Below are 16,039 nucleotides of genomic sequence, written 5' to 3'. Positions count from 1 at the left end.
CAGAGATGGTGCCCGTGATGGTGACCTCCTCCTGTTGTCCACTGACACTGGTCAGACCGCTACAGTGTGGAGCAGATCAGGACATGAAAGATTAAGCGGGCCCTGCTGTCTCAGTGGGATCCCTGTCTCCCTGTGCCCAGACGAGAGAAGGCCAATCTGGTACCTAGCCTCCTGCTTTCTCTCTCCCTCCCTCCTTTCCTCCCACCATCCCTGCCTTCCCCCGCATCCCTGCCTTCCCCCGCAGAGCGTTGAGCCATGGCAGCGGGTCGTCCTGGCCAGGCCCGGCTTCATTACACCTGCCAGATGGGCCGAGAATTAGATCTCTACTCCCACGTTGGGAGGGGGAGGGAGGGAGGGAGGGAGGGAGGGAGGGAGGGAGGGAGGGAGGGAGGTGGTGGTGGTGGATTAGAGGGAAAAAAATAATGGTTTTTGTTTTCATTTACATTGCAAGTTATTACATTTTAATGTAACACCTCTTGGGACCCGGGAGTATTAAATGACTGTTCTTGAATAATCGACACTAACTGCAAGCAAATGCTGGGGAGAAATGAAATTAGCGAGCATAGCAATTTGGCAAAGTGATTATGGTCTCCTCTGAGGCAGTTCCTGATGATTTAAGAATGCTAACATTTAAACAAGTCAGATCTCATTACTCCTCAAGGTTAAATTGAGATGCGTCTCAGAGAAGGGAAGGGTAGGCAGCCGTTGCTAGATTGGAAATAAGGTTTCTCTTATTTTGACATTTTTTTTCTTCATGTTTCGTGTTCCTATCTCTTGCTTTGACAGTGGCTTGTTTGAAAATGGCGAGTGCTCAGGGCAGGAATCAGCGAGACCCCGGTGACACTTTGGAGCCAGTTTTTAATTGGATCAGGGATATTCCATTTCTGAGCTGTAATGTCTCCACTGTGCCAAATAACATCACATAGCTATGAGCAATAACAAGATGGCTTTTAAACTGCAGTTCATTTTGCAGTAGGCCTGTGTTCTTCAGATGCAGCGTCCCTTTTCCAAAACAGATACAGACCATTGAAAAGAACAAGACAACATACGCAAGGACAATTTTCTTGTATTTTCAGACATTTTAAATTGCGCCATTAATGCACTTTTATACTGTATTTTTCCATACTTTCACGTTGGTAGTGGGAAAAGAAAACAATTTTTAAAGCAATTTCAGTTCCATCGTCTTTTGTCCGGCATGTACCTCATTCAGCCATTCATTCACATCTGTTTTTCCACACAACAACCTTGATCCAATTAGCTGACAGGGACAATGGCATACTTTTCCTTTCGTGAGCCAAACAAATGTGAAAGGTTATAACAATACGGAAGCTCTTTTTCCATTACCGGCCGTCAGATCCTTTTAAACGTATTTACCCGCCATTTATTTGTCACCCTGTTCTTTTCTATCCAAGGGGGCTCAGCTGGGAAAGTGAAAGGGGATAACGATAATGATGTGAGGGGTAGCAGAGAGGAGCAGTGCAGAGGATGCAGATCCACTTTACTGTCACGTTAGAGCTGTGATAAATTCTCCTGCTGCACCGCACCACCAGAGAGGAGAGAGAAGTTGGGACTGAGACAGATGGGTTTGACTTTTATCTCTCCGGCTTCTGAAGAAATCAGAACATTGGTTGCCACTGATGAGATTTATTTAAAGTAAGGCGGAAGCAGGAGCAGCAAAGCTACTTTGGGGAATATGCTGTATTCGTTTTTATTCCCATCTGCAAAAAGGAAAACATTGCAAGTCAAATGTAATCATCATAACATTGGGTTATGCACTGTTCCGAATATAATATTAGGTTCACTGTCGTCTGGCATGCCTTATTTTCCCTGTAATTTGCATTTCGCAAAGCTACTAAGAACACTGTTGTTAATAAGAACAAATCACTAACTCTGTCTTTGCTTTTTTAAACCACTAAACCACTGCGTTATCTCTCAATACATCTAAGATGGGTGTCAAACTCATTCCATGGGGGGCTGAATATCTGCAGGCTTTTGTTTTTTCTTTCAATTAAAGCCCTAGATAACCAGGTGAGGGGAGTTCCTTACTAATTAGTGACCTTAATTCATCAATCAAGTACAAGGATGGAGCGGAAACCCGCAGACACTCGGCCCTCCGTGGAATTAGTTTTACACGTGAACAGCAAAAATTGGTTGAATCAACGTTGTTTCCACGTCATTTCAACCCCAAAATGAAATGTGATGATGTTGAATCAACGTGGGAAACTGATTGGTTTTGCAAAAAGTCATCAACGTAAGGGAATTTCGTATTTCTTTCCCAGAACTTTTAACCTAAATCCAAAGGACAGGGTGACATTTTTGGTTGATTTCACATTGAATTCATGTTAGTTGACAACTCAACCAAATGTAAATGAAAACTCTGTAACCAGTGGGAATACATTATCTAGTCTTCATTATCAATGGATGGAAGCATACACCACTGTTCTTGTTGTCAGCAATGTGTGATTTTTTGTTGTTGTTGTGGTTGTCAGTTATGCATATGTCGCCTAACATCTGTGTACGCCTTGTGAGGCTTTCTTGTGGCCAATGGGATTCGCGGTATGAGGAACATAGCTGACTACAACCATAGCAGGGTTATCCCCAGGAAAAAGCAACAAGCCTATAAATTGTAACCAGGAATTTCCACATGAAACATTCATGCTTAAGTATGATTAAGAAAAGATTAAGGAAGGGTTGTTTGCTTCTTAAAGGCCCCGTGACAGTTTGGAAATGGATTGAGTAGAGCTTTCATGGCTGTGGTTTTCCTAATCCCAAGCCAAGATTTCTCACCCACCTTTACCTGGAAACGCTTTACATCAAATTTTCACATGGGCTTTTGAGTCGAGCACAAGCGCCTCAAGGTTCCTACCTACCAGTTAATTCACCAAAACGGTAAACCAACAGAATCATTCATGTCGAGTGTCTTCTAAAGCTCTTGGCGCAATGTGGAGAGAAGAATCAGATACGTCAATCCAACACTGGCAGGCAGCTGTGCGGGGGAAAAAACCCCAAACCGCTTTAGATGAAATTGTCAAATGATATGTTGCACATGATACAGTATACCTTGGCTTGAGCAACCCTATGTAAAGCAATAGCCTACACATTTCAGATTCTAGGGACCTCAGATGGAACATCGGTCCATGCCTCCAGCCAGTGATTCAGATTTGTTTATTGCCACACAACTAATGGATATGAATCCATTTATGAATTAATTGTATTATTATGTATATGAGATGGGCTCCTCCTATCTGGCAGGTAGATGCTGTGATCCGCAGATAGATCCATACTTAATGATAGAAGATGGGTTTAGACAGAGGAACTTATTTGACAATCATTGAACTGCCACCTTGATTAATGGCAATAGCGATAGCGCCAGGCCTCGACACACCCCAACCTGCCGCCCTACCGTGTTTCGTTTCTGATCTGATCCCGCCTATTTACTGTTATCTGGCCTGGCTGGCTCAAGCCTCCGAGTCGACCTGTCAGCCGAGTGGCAGTTTAAAAAGAAATATCAAATTGAATTAAAATTGCTTGCTCACCCAAAACAGAGGCCTGCATGCCTTAAAGATCACACATCTGTTCCTCTAAATCATTGTTGCATAGTCAATCCCTCTCCTCTCCGGTGGGCGGGCGTGAGCGAGGGCTAATGTGAATTATTCATTCCAACGGGGCCACCGCACTCTTCATCATGTTAAAGTGCCCATGACATGACTGATGGAGCAGCCATCCCAGTGCAGCCAGCTATATGCTAATGCTTCTGGAAGGAGAAGGAGGAGAGGATCCTGGCTGGGCTAGAGCTGGTGTGCCTGGCTGGATGGCACTGTATGGGAAGGAGTGAGAAGAAGTAAGGGAAGGACAGCAGCAGCACGCCTGGCTTCGAGCATTTGATTTGGATAGGGGCTTAGGGTACTGAACTGCACTCAGTGGTCACCTGAGGATAAGCTTTCTCCATCTTCCTCTCCCCTCTCTTTCTTTACCTCTCTGTCCCTTTTATCTCTATGTCATAATCACACACCAACTCTCACGAGCACATTTCATGCCGCTCTCAAACTATAACTCACCAAGCAGCCAAAGTACTTCAGATACCATGCTAACTTATAGCTCCACAAATTCTCCCTCCTATATTCTCCCAAGCCCCTTAATCCTAGAGAGCGGTTTCAGAGCTTCTCCTCGAGGTCTCCAGTGGATAGAGTGTGTTTGCAGCAGTTAGCAGGACCTCTGCAATTTATCCTACATGATATGATTGGCTGAGGTAGAAGTCAGCCATCGGCTCCGACCGGGGGAACCAAAATGAAACCAAAATGTGTCTCTCACCTCTGTGAGGGATTGTGTAATGGAATGGCACAGGGGGTTTACTGTGAGCTGCTATGGGAGCTTTAATGGCTCACAGAATTGTACTCCTGAAATTCGATAAGTGAGCTCAATTTTAAGCACAAATAATTAACTTTGATCTTGATATTGCATGTACTGCATTGATTCATCCGGAGAAGAATGGAGGTTGTGCTGAATGGCAGTGTTACTGCTACATAATGGCTGTCTTGCAGGGACATGCCATCTCTCATCCTCAGTTTTGTCATTCAGTTGTTTTGTATTCATGGCTCAGAATGCTCTGATTGATAGGGATTTCTAAGGCTGGACTATCACATCTTGCATCTTTCTTATCTGCTGTACAGATGCATGCAAAACAGACAGAGCCTCTCCCAATTGTTATTTTCAATGCTGTAAATCGATCTTGCAATCAGCAAGTACAATCTTGTGAAGGTGAAATACAACGCAAACAACCAATGAGTCAGAAGGGAGGGAGAGAGAGAGGAGGGGGGAAGGAAGAGGAGGGAGAGACAACTATTTCCACTGCCGTTTGCATTTAACAGCTTCTGAGATGTGCTTTGTAAAGTTTCTCACCTTTTCAGAAACCGCCTCGCGTCTATAAAGGTCCTCAGCTGATACTTTGGTTCCCACAGACTCTGCCTTCTGAAATTTCACAATTGATAGCGGTTACTAACAGAGAAGAGCCTGATAAAATCTCACATGATTAGAGAAAGAAAAAAAACATGCAGTGTGAAACGGTGAGCGAGAAAGCAGAACAGAATCTGCACTCATCCGGCCTCTGAGGTTGGTGTCTGGGTTTCGATTGACACATCTCTATTTTGGCCTGCCCTGTGTGTGTGCGTTTGTGTTTAGAACTACACTCTCTATAGATGTGGAAGAGGTGTAAAGACCGGGGGTGGAAGAACCACAGATGCTTCATTTATTTTCTCTTTTACTCTACCTCCTTTTCATAATCTCATTGACACGTCGGTTCTTTAACGAGGCAAGGTTCAGCAGTTGTGTAGTTTTAGTAGGGTTGTTTAGAACTAGCTATTATTTCAAGGTTATCAATAGTTTATCACAAAAAAAATGGCTGCCATGTATTTATCTCCACTGCACAAACACATTTAAGACATTATTTAGGGAGTGGTTATTTTTTTGGCATCCTAACCAACATAATGCTGGTGTTTCTATTCCAAGTAGGAAACATTGAAACACCTTACAATGACGTTGCATCTCCTTTGTCTTCGTATAATCTTGATTTGCATCAGGGACAAGATGTGCCACACCACGGCTGCCACGTGAGAGTCATACTTCTTCAGGAGGAGTCCTACTCCTGGGGCTGTTAGTCTTCGGCTCAAATGGAACCCTATTCCCTATATAGTGCTCTACTTTGGACTAAAGCCCTATGGGCGCTGGTCAAAAGTAGAGCAATATATAGGGAATAGGATGCCAATTGGGATGCATCCTTAGATGAGCCGAGCCCCACGTAGGCATGGATCTGGCCTGAAATAGCCCAGGAGTTCACTCCCTCTGGGACTGGTTGTGCTTCAACACAGAGATGCTATCACACACAGCCAAAGTGGTCATTCCTGTTGTGAAGAGAAATGGGTTGACTTGATCACATCGTCTTGTTTGTTTATTGTAGACTCCTCCCCCCCCCCCCCCCCTCCATGTGTTCTCTGTCAGTCTAGCTTTGTCTTTTTTTAGAAGATTTCTGATGATCACAGATTGCATGGGCTTCAGCACGTTTTAATTTTTCTTTTAATTTAACCTTTATATAACTAGGCAAGTCAGTTAAGAACAAATCCGTATTTACAATGACGGCCTACGTTAGCTTGGTGACACAATACTGTAGGCTACATATTCATGCAGTAGGCAATATATTACTAAACAGTTTATGTGGACTTTATTTCTAAACTAATATAACATGTATTTTAGTCCCCATATTATCTGTCATATTTATTCACATACATGTATCTTTAACAGTCTTGGTAATTGGAACACCCATTTCAGTTGATTTACTCCCTTATTTGCTGAAATGACACATCATGTCATGATGAGCGTGTTCTCTCTCTTCTCTGGCTGGGGATGCTTGTCAGCAGAGCTGCCATAGGCCCTCATTGCTGTGACTGCTAAAGTCACAATCTATTACACTTGAGGGCCCACGCTTTACACAACTGACACCACATATTGGTTTTACTGAAAAATGCCACATTAATGAGTGAATAAATAAACATGAATCTAGCGAGCAGACGTGGGTTGGGGTGTTGTCTGTCTCTGGGGAGATGAGGAGAGTCTCCTGGGTGTTTAGACTGCTTAGCTATCACCCAACAGGGCAGCCTAACCCACCTTTCTCTCAAAGCCCCAGCAGCTATCTGGATCTCAGTGGTACCGTGGAGGCAAAGCAGGAAAGCTTTCATTTAACATTTACTCTGCTCCGAAAGCAAGCCTTTAGGGTAATTTTTTGTATTTTCATAAATTACAGAGATGTAATTAGACAAATTAGCTCAGTAGACACTCCGGTTGTGTTTTTAATGGCTGCATGTTGCCATGGTTGATAATTAGCAGTGCTAAAACCCTTTCGCTGCTGCTGCACCCGGGGCAGTGTGTACATCCGAAACCTGACAACCAGCAACCACCGGGCTAATGGATGATTATTTATCCCACAGGCTTGCTTCTTTTACCTAGGAGTGATGTTTATATCCCCACCATATCAGTGTTCTTGTGTGTCTGTGTGTTTGCTCATGTTCAGTATATGTGTTGGCAGGGTAGGAATCCTGTTCTTCCTGACGAGCAACAAAAGTATTAAAATCAAAGTAAGCTCTGCTCTCTCTCTCTCACACATGCTCTCTCTCTCTCTCTCTCGCTCTCTCACACTTTTCTTTTTCTCTAGGAGGCACAGACTGTCTTTTGAGAGAAAAGCCAATCCCCTATATGACTCTATTCATCAGCCCTGTGGACTACATGTCCTACATGTCCATGTCCATGTCTTGTCGTGAGCTTCACCCCCAGACCTGATGAGCCATTTCCACAAAGAGAGTTTACACTTACTCTTACACTTTTAATGAGTTGCCCACGGTGATTCTCACCCGAGCACAGTTTTTATTAGCTCAATAAATTCCTCTTTCTGGTTTCGAGACAGTCTCTTTAAATTGGATGGAAGTCGTTGAATGCCAGCTGGGAAAGAGAGACTTCCGAAATGTGGATTAACTCATAGAAATATTTATATATCCATTTATTTGTGGTACTTACACTACTGGTCAAAGTTAGAATTGTCTAGAATGTCATTGGATGCTGCAGTGTTAAGATTTCCCTTCACTGGAACTAAGGGGCCTCGCCCAAACCATGAAAAACAGCCCCAGACCATTATTCCTCCTCCGCTAAACATTACAGTTGGCACTATGCATTGGGGCAGGTAGCGTTCTCCTGGCATCCGTCAAACCCAGATTCATCCGTTGGACTGCCAGATGGTGAAGCGTGATTCATCACTCCAGAGAACGCGTTTCCACTGCTCCAGAGTCCAATGGTGGTGAGCTTTACACCCCTCTGGCCGACGCTTGTCATTGCGCATGGTGATCTTAGGCTTGTGTGTGGCTGCTCGGCCATGGAAACCCATTTCATGAAGCTCACGACGAACATTTACTGTGCTGACATGGCTTCCAAAGGCAGTTTGGAACTTGGTAGTGAGTGTTGCAACCGAGGACAGACAATTTTTACGCGCTACGTTCTTCAGCACTTGGCGGTCCCGTTCTGTGAGCTTGTGTGGCCTACCACTTCGTGGCTGAGCAGTTGACTGGGGAAGCTCTAGCATGGCAGAAATTTGACAAACTGACTTGCTGGAAAGGTGGCATCCTATAATGGTGCCACATTGAAAATCACTGAGCTTCTCAGTATGAGCCATTCTACTGCCAATGTTTGTCTATGGAGGTTTTATGGCTGAGTGCTCAATTTTATACACCTGTCAGCAACATATGTGGCTGTAATAGCCAAAGGAGTAACCGCATACTATTGGCCATGTAGTGTACCTTTGTTTGTCAATGACAGATTAGTTATGTATTTCTGTCTTGGTTGCACATATCATATATAAAGTCTGTCATCTGAGACAAAATTATAGATATACTTAGTACCAGTGGTACCTGTTTTTTGGGGAATTTGTACTTTACAATTTTTTTTAATGACTTTTAATTTTAATTTACTACATTCCTAAAGAAAATATTGTACTTTTTACTCCGTACATTTTCAGTGACATCCAAAGTACTTGTTACATTGTGAATGCTTAGCAGGACAGGAAATGGTGAAATTCACACACTTATCAAGAGAACATCCCTGGTCATCTCTACTACCTCTTATCTGGGGGACTCACTAAACACAAATGCTTTGTTTGTAAATTATGTCTGTGTGTTGTAGTGTGCCCCTGGCTATCTGTAAAAAATCTGTCTGATGTGCTTATTATAATCAATTTGAAATTATTTATACTTTTACTTTTGGTAATCAAGCATATTTAAAACCAAAAACTTTTAGACTTTTACTCAAGTAGTATTTTACTGGGTGACTTTTACTTGGGTCATTTTCTATTAAGGTATCTTTACTTTTACTCAAGTATGACTATTGGGTACTTTTTCCACCATTGTTTAGTACTAAGATAAGTTATTTTCAGTGAATACCAGAGACCATACAGTCTTTTAACTAGCTAAACGGATGGAGATAATAACAGTACATTATGACTAGTAGTGGCAGTGGGAGCCACATAATCCATGTCTTAATTGTTGGGGGAAGTCGGCACAATGCTCTCACATCACCTGCTAGCCGATTTGGAAAGAAGATTATTGGGACAAAGTCTGCTTGAGAGCCATAGCAGCACATCCACGTTCATGGTGCAGGGAGATGTGGCTTTGGATTGGCTGGCCAGGGCCAGGGCTGACTGGTGATTGGCTTGGCAGGATGTTAATAATAGGACTAGTTAATATGAATAAAGGCTCAATCTTTAACAGTCTATATGGCCGTTGCCTGAGACAGGTTCACAACCATTGTTCGAGGGCATAGCCTGATATTCAAAATACTTTTAATTTTGAGTGTCAGAAACTAAAATCTGTGTCGCACGAAGCCATTCGGTCGCTATTTCTGTTGCAGATGCAAGTTGCTAGTGACATCATCTTAAGCAACTTTGCTGATACACAAAGCAATTCAAACACAATCCTGTCATACATCACATCATGGTTTACTAAATTATTTGTTTAGCCAAACCTTTGGTAATTGAAACAGCCTCGGTATAGACAAAATGCTGTCTGTACAATTCAGCTAGCTAGCCAAAATGTTTCCTATTTGCCAACTGGGTTTTTACCAAGCTAGCAACAAGCTAAGCTAAGCTACATGCATTTCATGTTGGACAATTTCATTTGAAATTAGACAGAGAAAGGTCTGGGTTCACTTTTAAAATGACATTTATTGATTGCCAGACCATGTTCATAAACCATGACTAGCATTTGCCATGTCTGTTTTGTTGTGGTTTGCAGCAGCACTGACAGCTATGTTGACATGACAACTGGGTCAAAGTTCCAAATGGAACAATATGACAAGTCATGTAAAAAAAAAAATTATACTCACTGTTTGGACATTGCATACAGTCAGTTTGTATTTGCATGTTTATTTATTATGGATCCCCATTAGCTGCTGCCAAGGCAGATAATGCGATGCACTGCACCTAAGTTGCAGGCAATGTTTTGGGGTTGACACACTGAGCAACCCAGATGCAACTTTGTTGCAAGCAACATAAATTGTGCCCAGATTACTTCGTGTGACTTTGGCTTTAGGCACTTGATGGGGCACATCCGTTCTCTGTGATGCCTTTAGAATCCCTCTAATGGAATCTGTAAAGTTCTCTCCCCTCGCCACACCGCACTGGGCCTGCATGGCCTGCCTGTGGCACTTGTAGAAACATTTGATTCAGCTAATCACTAGTGGTAGCCCTGAGAAAGCCACACATGAGATCTTTCTGGTCACCCTGGGCTCCTTGGTTGGCTGTATGAGAGCTGAGCTTGCCTTTCTTCTCTCTCTCTCTCCTGGAGAGGCCTGCTCATCTTGAAGGTTTTCTTGAACACGAAGGTTTTCTCTCTCCCTGAATGCTGACGTGGAATGTAAAACCATTCACGTTACAAACATCCCCCAGCTCTAATCAAGCAGAATAGTGAACCATTAGAATTACTTATGGTCTCTAATTTTGTTCATATCTCTCTCTCTCTCTCTCTCTCTCTCTCTCTCTCTCTCTCTCTCTCTCTCTCTCTCTCTCTCTCTCTCTCTCTCTCTCTCTCTCTCTCTCTCTCTCTCGGTGTAAATGAAAACACATCCCTGTTGACACATTGGAGCATGCAGCTTTTTTATTAGCGAGCTTTTTTATTAGCGAGAGAAGGTAAGTGGTAATGAACTGTGAACACGCTGCTTCCTTCAATTTGGAGCAGAGGTATCACCCATTTTCATGCTCTCTGTGCCAAACACCATATTATTATTATATCCAGACACAGCTTGAAATTAACTTTGGCATTCCTTTTCCTTAGTTAATATGCAATGTCTGAATGACTGTTTGCTAAATTTTCTCCACTTTCACATCAGTGATATTGATGTACTAAATTGGGTTTTTGAACCAGAACGCAACCCATTTTCCATGGTCCAAAATCTATTCGATTTTTTTTACAATTATATTGTTTCCCAAGTTAGTCCAACCATGTAGATATTCTCTCATTCATATATTTGTTGATCAAGGTTGCAACCCATCATAACATAGGCTACGTCTTTGCAGAATATCTATTCATCCTTTGAATTCATCCATGTTCCTCTGACTTTGTTTTGTTGCGCTCTTTGTGTTTTGCCAAATGCATACTTGTACTAAATCATCTCTCACGGAAGGCACGTAATTGTTATGCAGAGTGATACCTGATCATTTTCAGTCTACCTCTGTTGCAATGTTAAATCGCATCTCTAATATCTCGCCTCTGAATCTGCATTAACTCCCTATTTCACGTGGGTATGAAATATGTGAACGCGTTTCAATCTTTTGTTAATACTAGGGCCTTATCGGGAGGTATGACAAGCTCAAATGAGCCAGTGCAGCAATTACCACAGTGCCAATAAACGAGGGAAGAGAGACCATTTACACCTGCCTGCCTGATGAGAAACCCTGCTGTTCTCTTCACCCCCCCCTTCCCTGCTCCTTCCACTACTCTCCTCCCCCATCCTCATCCTTCGCTTCACTCCTCCCCTCCCTCACCCCTTCTCTGAGACACCTATAATTAGGAACCACAGAGTAAAGTGCACAGGCATTTTGGGGATGTGCTTCACATAAGGAATGATCACAGTGTTTAGTGGATGTGTCTAACTACAGACTAAGGCAATACATCACAAGCTGTTCCTGGCACACACACACACACACACACACACACAGCAGATACAGGACTGTAGTGAGGAGCGAGGCCCGAGGGGAGGGCTGCCTTCAGTTCACACCAGGCAGAGTGATGTTGAGGTGTCCCCCCCCCCGCCTTGATTGCCAGTGGCGGCTGGCGCCTCGCCTCACCTGCTAACAGCAGCACAGGTCCCAATGACAGCCTAGGGATGACAGCCAAGCCTCAGCTCATGCCACCGGGCAGGTTGGGGTTGGGTTCACTCCCTCTTCCCCCGTTTCCTCCCGCTCCTCTCCTCCGAATCTTCCTCAGCTCTTTGTTGTGACTGGTTTTTACAACACACAGTGGGAGGGAGGGGCTCGGTTTGTTTGTGTTTCTTCCAAGTGGATTTGCGTATGTAAAATTACTACCGTTGCCTTTGTAGCTGGTTTGTGTGCGTGCGTGTGTGTGTGTGCGCGCGTGTGTGTGTGCAGAGTGTACCGAGAGCAGTGACACTGAGAGAGTTAACCCAATACACAGTGTGTCTGTCTGAGGTTCAGCACAGAGCAGGGCAGGCGTCTGGAATGTGAGGGAGATGTACATGGTAATTGAAACAGAGTCACAGTATTGGTACCAGTCAGAGGCAATCTTTCTTTTTAATTCGCACCTTACTGGTACGCCAGGCAACATATTTATTAACAGCCCTAGCACCATGCCCCTGGTAAGTGTTGCTGTTTGTCCTCCTCAGCCATGATCTGTTGTTCGTCATCTCTGACAAAACATGTCGTAATGGGTATTTGTGGCCTAGGGTTTAGCGTGGCATAGACCTGGTACATTCCGAGGTTAATGAGGTTAGTCAACTAATGTCCGACTGATATAAGTACCAGTCAGGGAAGTACCTTCGCCTTTTTCTTTGTGCTCTCTTCTGGAATAAGATCTGGTGCATGCCACAGTATTTTGAATGATGGAGGTACACTACATGACCAAAAGTATGTGGACACCTGCTCGTCAAACATCTCATTGCAAAATCATGGGCATTAATATGGATTTGGTCCCCCCTTTGCTGCTATAACTGCCTCCACTCTTTTGGGAAGGCTTTACACTAGATATTGGAACATTGCTGCAGCGATTCGCTTCCATTTAGCCACAAGAGCATTAGGTCGAGCACTGATGTTGGGCGATTAGGCCTGGCTCACAGTCGCCGTTCCAATTCATCCCAAAGGTGTTTGATGGGGTTGAGGTCAGGGCTCTGTGCAGGCCAGTCAAGTTCTTCCACACCGATCTCGACAAACAATTTATTTATGGACCTCTGTTTGTGCACTGGGTCATTGTCATGCTTAAACAGGAAAGGGCCTTCCCCAAACTGTTGCCACAAAGTTGTAAGTATAGAATTGTCTAGAATGTCATTGTATGTTGTAGCGTTGGCACTATGTATTGGGGCATCTGCCAAACCTAGATTTGTCCGTCGGACTGCCAGATGGAGAAGCGTGATTCATCACTCTAGAGAACACGTTCCGACTGCTCCAGAGTCTAATGGCGGCGAGCTTTACACCACTCTAGCCAACGCTTGGCATTGCGCATAGTGATCTTAGGCTTGTGTGCGGCTGTTCGGTTCTTGCTGGCGTTGCTTCCAGAGGCAGTTTGGAACTCAGTAGTGAGTGTTGCAAACGAGGACAGACGCTTTTTGCATGTTACGCGCTTCAGCACTCTGCGGTCCCGTTCTGTGAGCTTCTGTGGCCTACTACTTCACGGCTGAGCCGTTGTTGCTCCTAGACATTTCTACTTCACAATAACAGCACTTACAGTTGACCGGGGCAGTTCTAGCAGGGCAGAAATTTGACGAACTGACTTGTTGTAAAGGTGGCATCCTATGACAGTGCCACGTTGTAAGTCACTGAGCTCTTCAGTAAAGCCATTCTACTGCCAATGTTTGTCTATGGAGATTGCATTGCTTTGTGCTTGATTTTATACACCTGTCAGCAACGGGTGTGGCTTAAAATGCCAAATCCACTAATTTGAAGGGGTGTCCACATACTTTTGTGTATATATATATTGTGTTTCCAAATAGCGTAGCCCTACTGTAGTTTTACACTCATAGATGAGTTAAAAATTGTTTTCTCTTCTCTTTTCTCAGTGTCCATTATTGAACTAGTCTTTTTTTTTATTTTGGGTGTTTCTTTTCATCTGAGAAATGAATCTCTCTCTTCTGAAGATTGAGTTCAGTTCAATTTATTGTCATAGTAGCTCAACAGAAGCATTTTTCGGGGAGCTCATATTTAAAGAAAAAAGTGTTATTTTGAACATATCTCACTCCACTAAAGTAACTAAAGCAATTCAAACTTATTCAAAGCAATCCATTGTTTCATCGTAGTTTAATGTATTTAAATGTTTTCTTACGTGCAATTACATTGTAGACATTTGACCTAGAATCAAGTCTAAGCTCCTGAAGCACTGCAATCCGCTCTTTACCATTTATATTGGACACTCCTCCTTCTTTTCTTTCCCCTGCTTTACTTCATCTAGTATTCCCCCCCCCCCCCCCCTCATTGCATAGCCAAAAGACATGGATATGAATACCCATAACAATCACAGTCTTTTGTACGTGTGATGAGCCATAAATAACATAATTACCATACCATTTCTGTCTAACATATGGCTGTAAACGCTTGTCAAAACCCATGTAATTACTGTTGTTTTGAGCCAATTGTGTACCTTTGTGAATTCCCCTGAGTGCTCTATAGACAGGATCATTATTGGGTTTAAATATCACAGACTGTAGACTCCACATTACTGCTGGGAGTACATGATGATGCTAGTATACTAGCAGCGCTTCAAATTAATAACAGCTAGAAGTACATATACTGGATTACTAGATGATCTAGTTTTTTATACTGATAAAATGTGCCAAGATTGAACCATATACAGTATACTGCATGTATACATTGTGCATATTTAGACATGGTTTTATGAAGTGTGCTTTTTATGTCTGTGATGTGCATCTGTACGTGTGTACACGTCTTTCTGTGATTGTGTGTTATACCATGAGCTCAGTTTTTCTATAACTCCCTCTGTGTTGTGTCTGTGTGTTCAGGCTCAGGCAGTTCACCGAGATACAGATTACCGGGCTCTCTCTCTCTGACTTCCTATGGCTGCATTTACACAGGCAGACCAATTCTGATCCTTTTTTCACTAAATAGTATTTTGACCAATCAGATCCGCTTTGAAAAAGATCTGACGTGAAAATATCGGATGTGATTGGTCAAAAGACCAATTAGTGGAAAAAAGATCAGAATTGTTCTGCCTGTTTAAACGAAGTCTGTGAATCCATCTGCACATTCACTCACTCACTCCACACACACACACACACACACACACACACACACACACACACACACACACACACACACACACTGAGAGACATACACACACATGTCTCCACCCAGCCTCCCAGCCCAGCCTCAGATGGACATCATTATTTGATTCTTAACTCCAAAGGAAATAATTTCATATCACAAAAGCAAATTACCAGGCCTCCAAATATTTAGAGAATGAGTCCAGGCCTTTCTGGGTCCTGCTTCCTGTTCTGAAACTCGAATTTGGGATTTAAACAAAGCTTTAAAAAAGAGAAAATAAACAGTTGGGGCGCCGCGTGGTGCATAGCGGAGGAGACAACCCCTGTTGACCTCTGTGACAAGACGGCAGGAGGTGATTATGGGAAGTGGAAAGTGTGCACTTTGATTTCAGAGAGAGGCTCTTGCTCTCTCCTCAGGATACAGTTTGTCAAACAAGGACCTAAAACACTCACAGAACAGGAAGTGGCTCCTTTCTTGCACTGCATGTGACTGCAGACACAGAACTTGCCAAATGATTTGTTCTGATGTATGGGGAACTGAAATGGCCAAGCGGAGATCTTTTTCCTGTTCCTCTTGCCACTTTACAGCCGAGCAACCACAAAGACTGTCTGAGAGTTGCGACTAGAGAAGTGGTTCCCAACATTGGGAGCACCAACGTTTCGTGTGGTGGGGAGGTTGGTGGGGGTGGCAGGTTGCGAAGGACCTTCCTTGATTTGAGGGGTACATAAAACATTTACATTTTTTGTAATAAAATTTGTGATTGTTTATACCGATTTAAAACTACACATACATGTAAATCCGCAATGCTTTCGGCTAGGAACAAGCGGTAAAATGCCAGAGGACGTGACTGATACACATGCTTTGTCTCTATGACATTCAGAAGCTGAGCTACGACCTTCTAAAGTCGAGGAGGCAAAGAAATGAACTTCAAGTTCATTTCTTTTTTCGCTATCACTTTCTGTAAAAGATAATATGTGTAATGAAATTGAGGATTCATATAAATTATCA

At 43.2% G+C, this 16,039-nt stretch overlaps 1 protein-coding gene and 1 long non-coding RNA gene across 10 annotated transcripts in view; one reads left to right on the top strand and one right to left on the bottom strand.

The window, feature by feature from the left end:
- The window catches only part of LOC106585083 (autism susceptibility gene 2 protein), a 380,813-nt gene that overhangs the window by 173,323 nt on the left and 191,451 nt on the right, over positions 1 to 16,039 (top strand). The gene's annotated exons all lie outside the window — the stretch shown is intronic.
- Positions 699 to 5,064, bottom strand: LOC106585084 (uncharacterized). Its single transcript, XR_006761874.1, has 3 exons — positions 4,900 to 5,064; positions 3,537 to 3,817; positions 699 to 1,718 (listed from the first exon to the last, which is right to left on the bottom strand). It is a non-coding gene; the product is annotated as an uncharacterized lncRNA (long non-coding RNA).

This window comes from Salmo salar, chromosome ssa24, assembly GCF_905237065.1.
Source record: "Salmo salar chromosome ssa24, Ssal_v3.1, whole genome shotgun sequence".
In the NCBI taxonomy this organism is placed as follows: Eukaryota; Metazoa; Chordata; class Actinopteri; order Salmoniformes; family Salmonidae; genus Salmo; species Salmo salar.
This window is presented reverse-complemented; position numbering and strand designations above follow the sequence as displayed.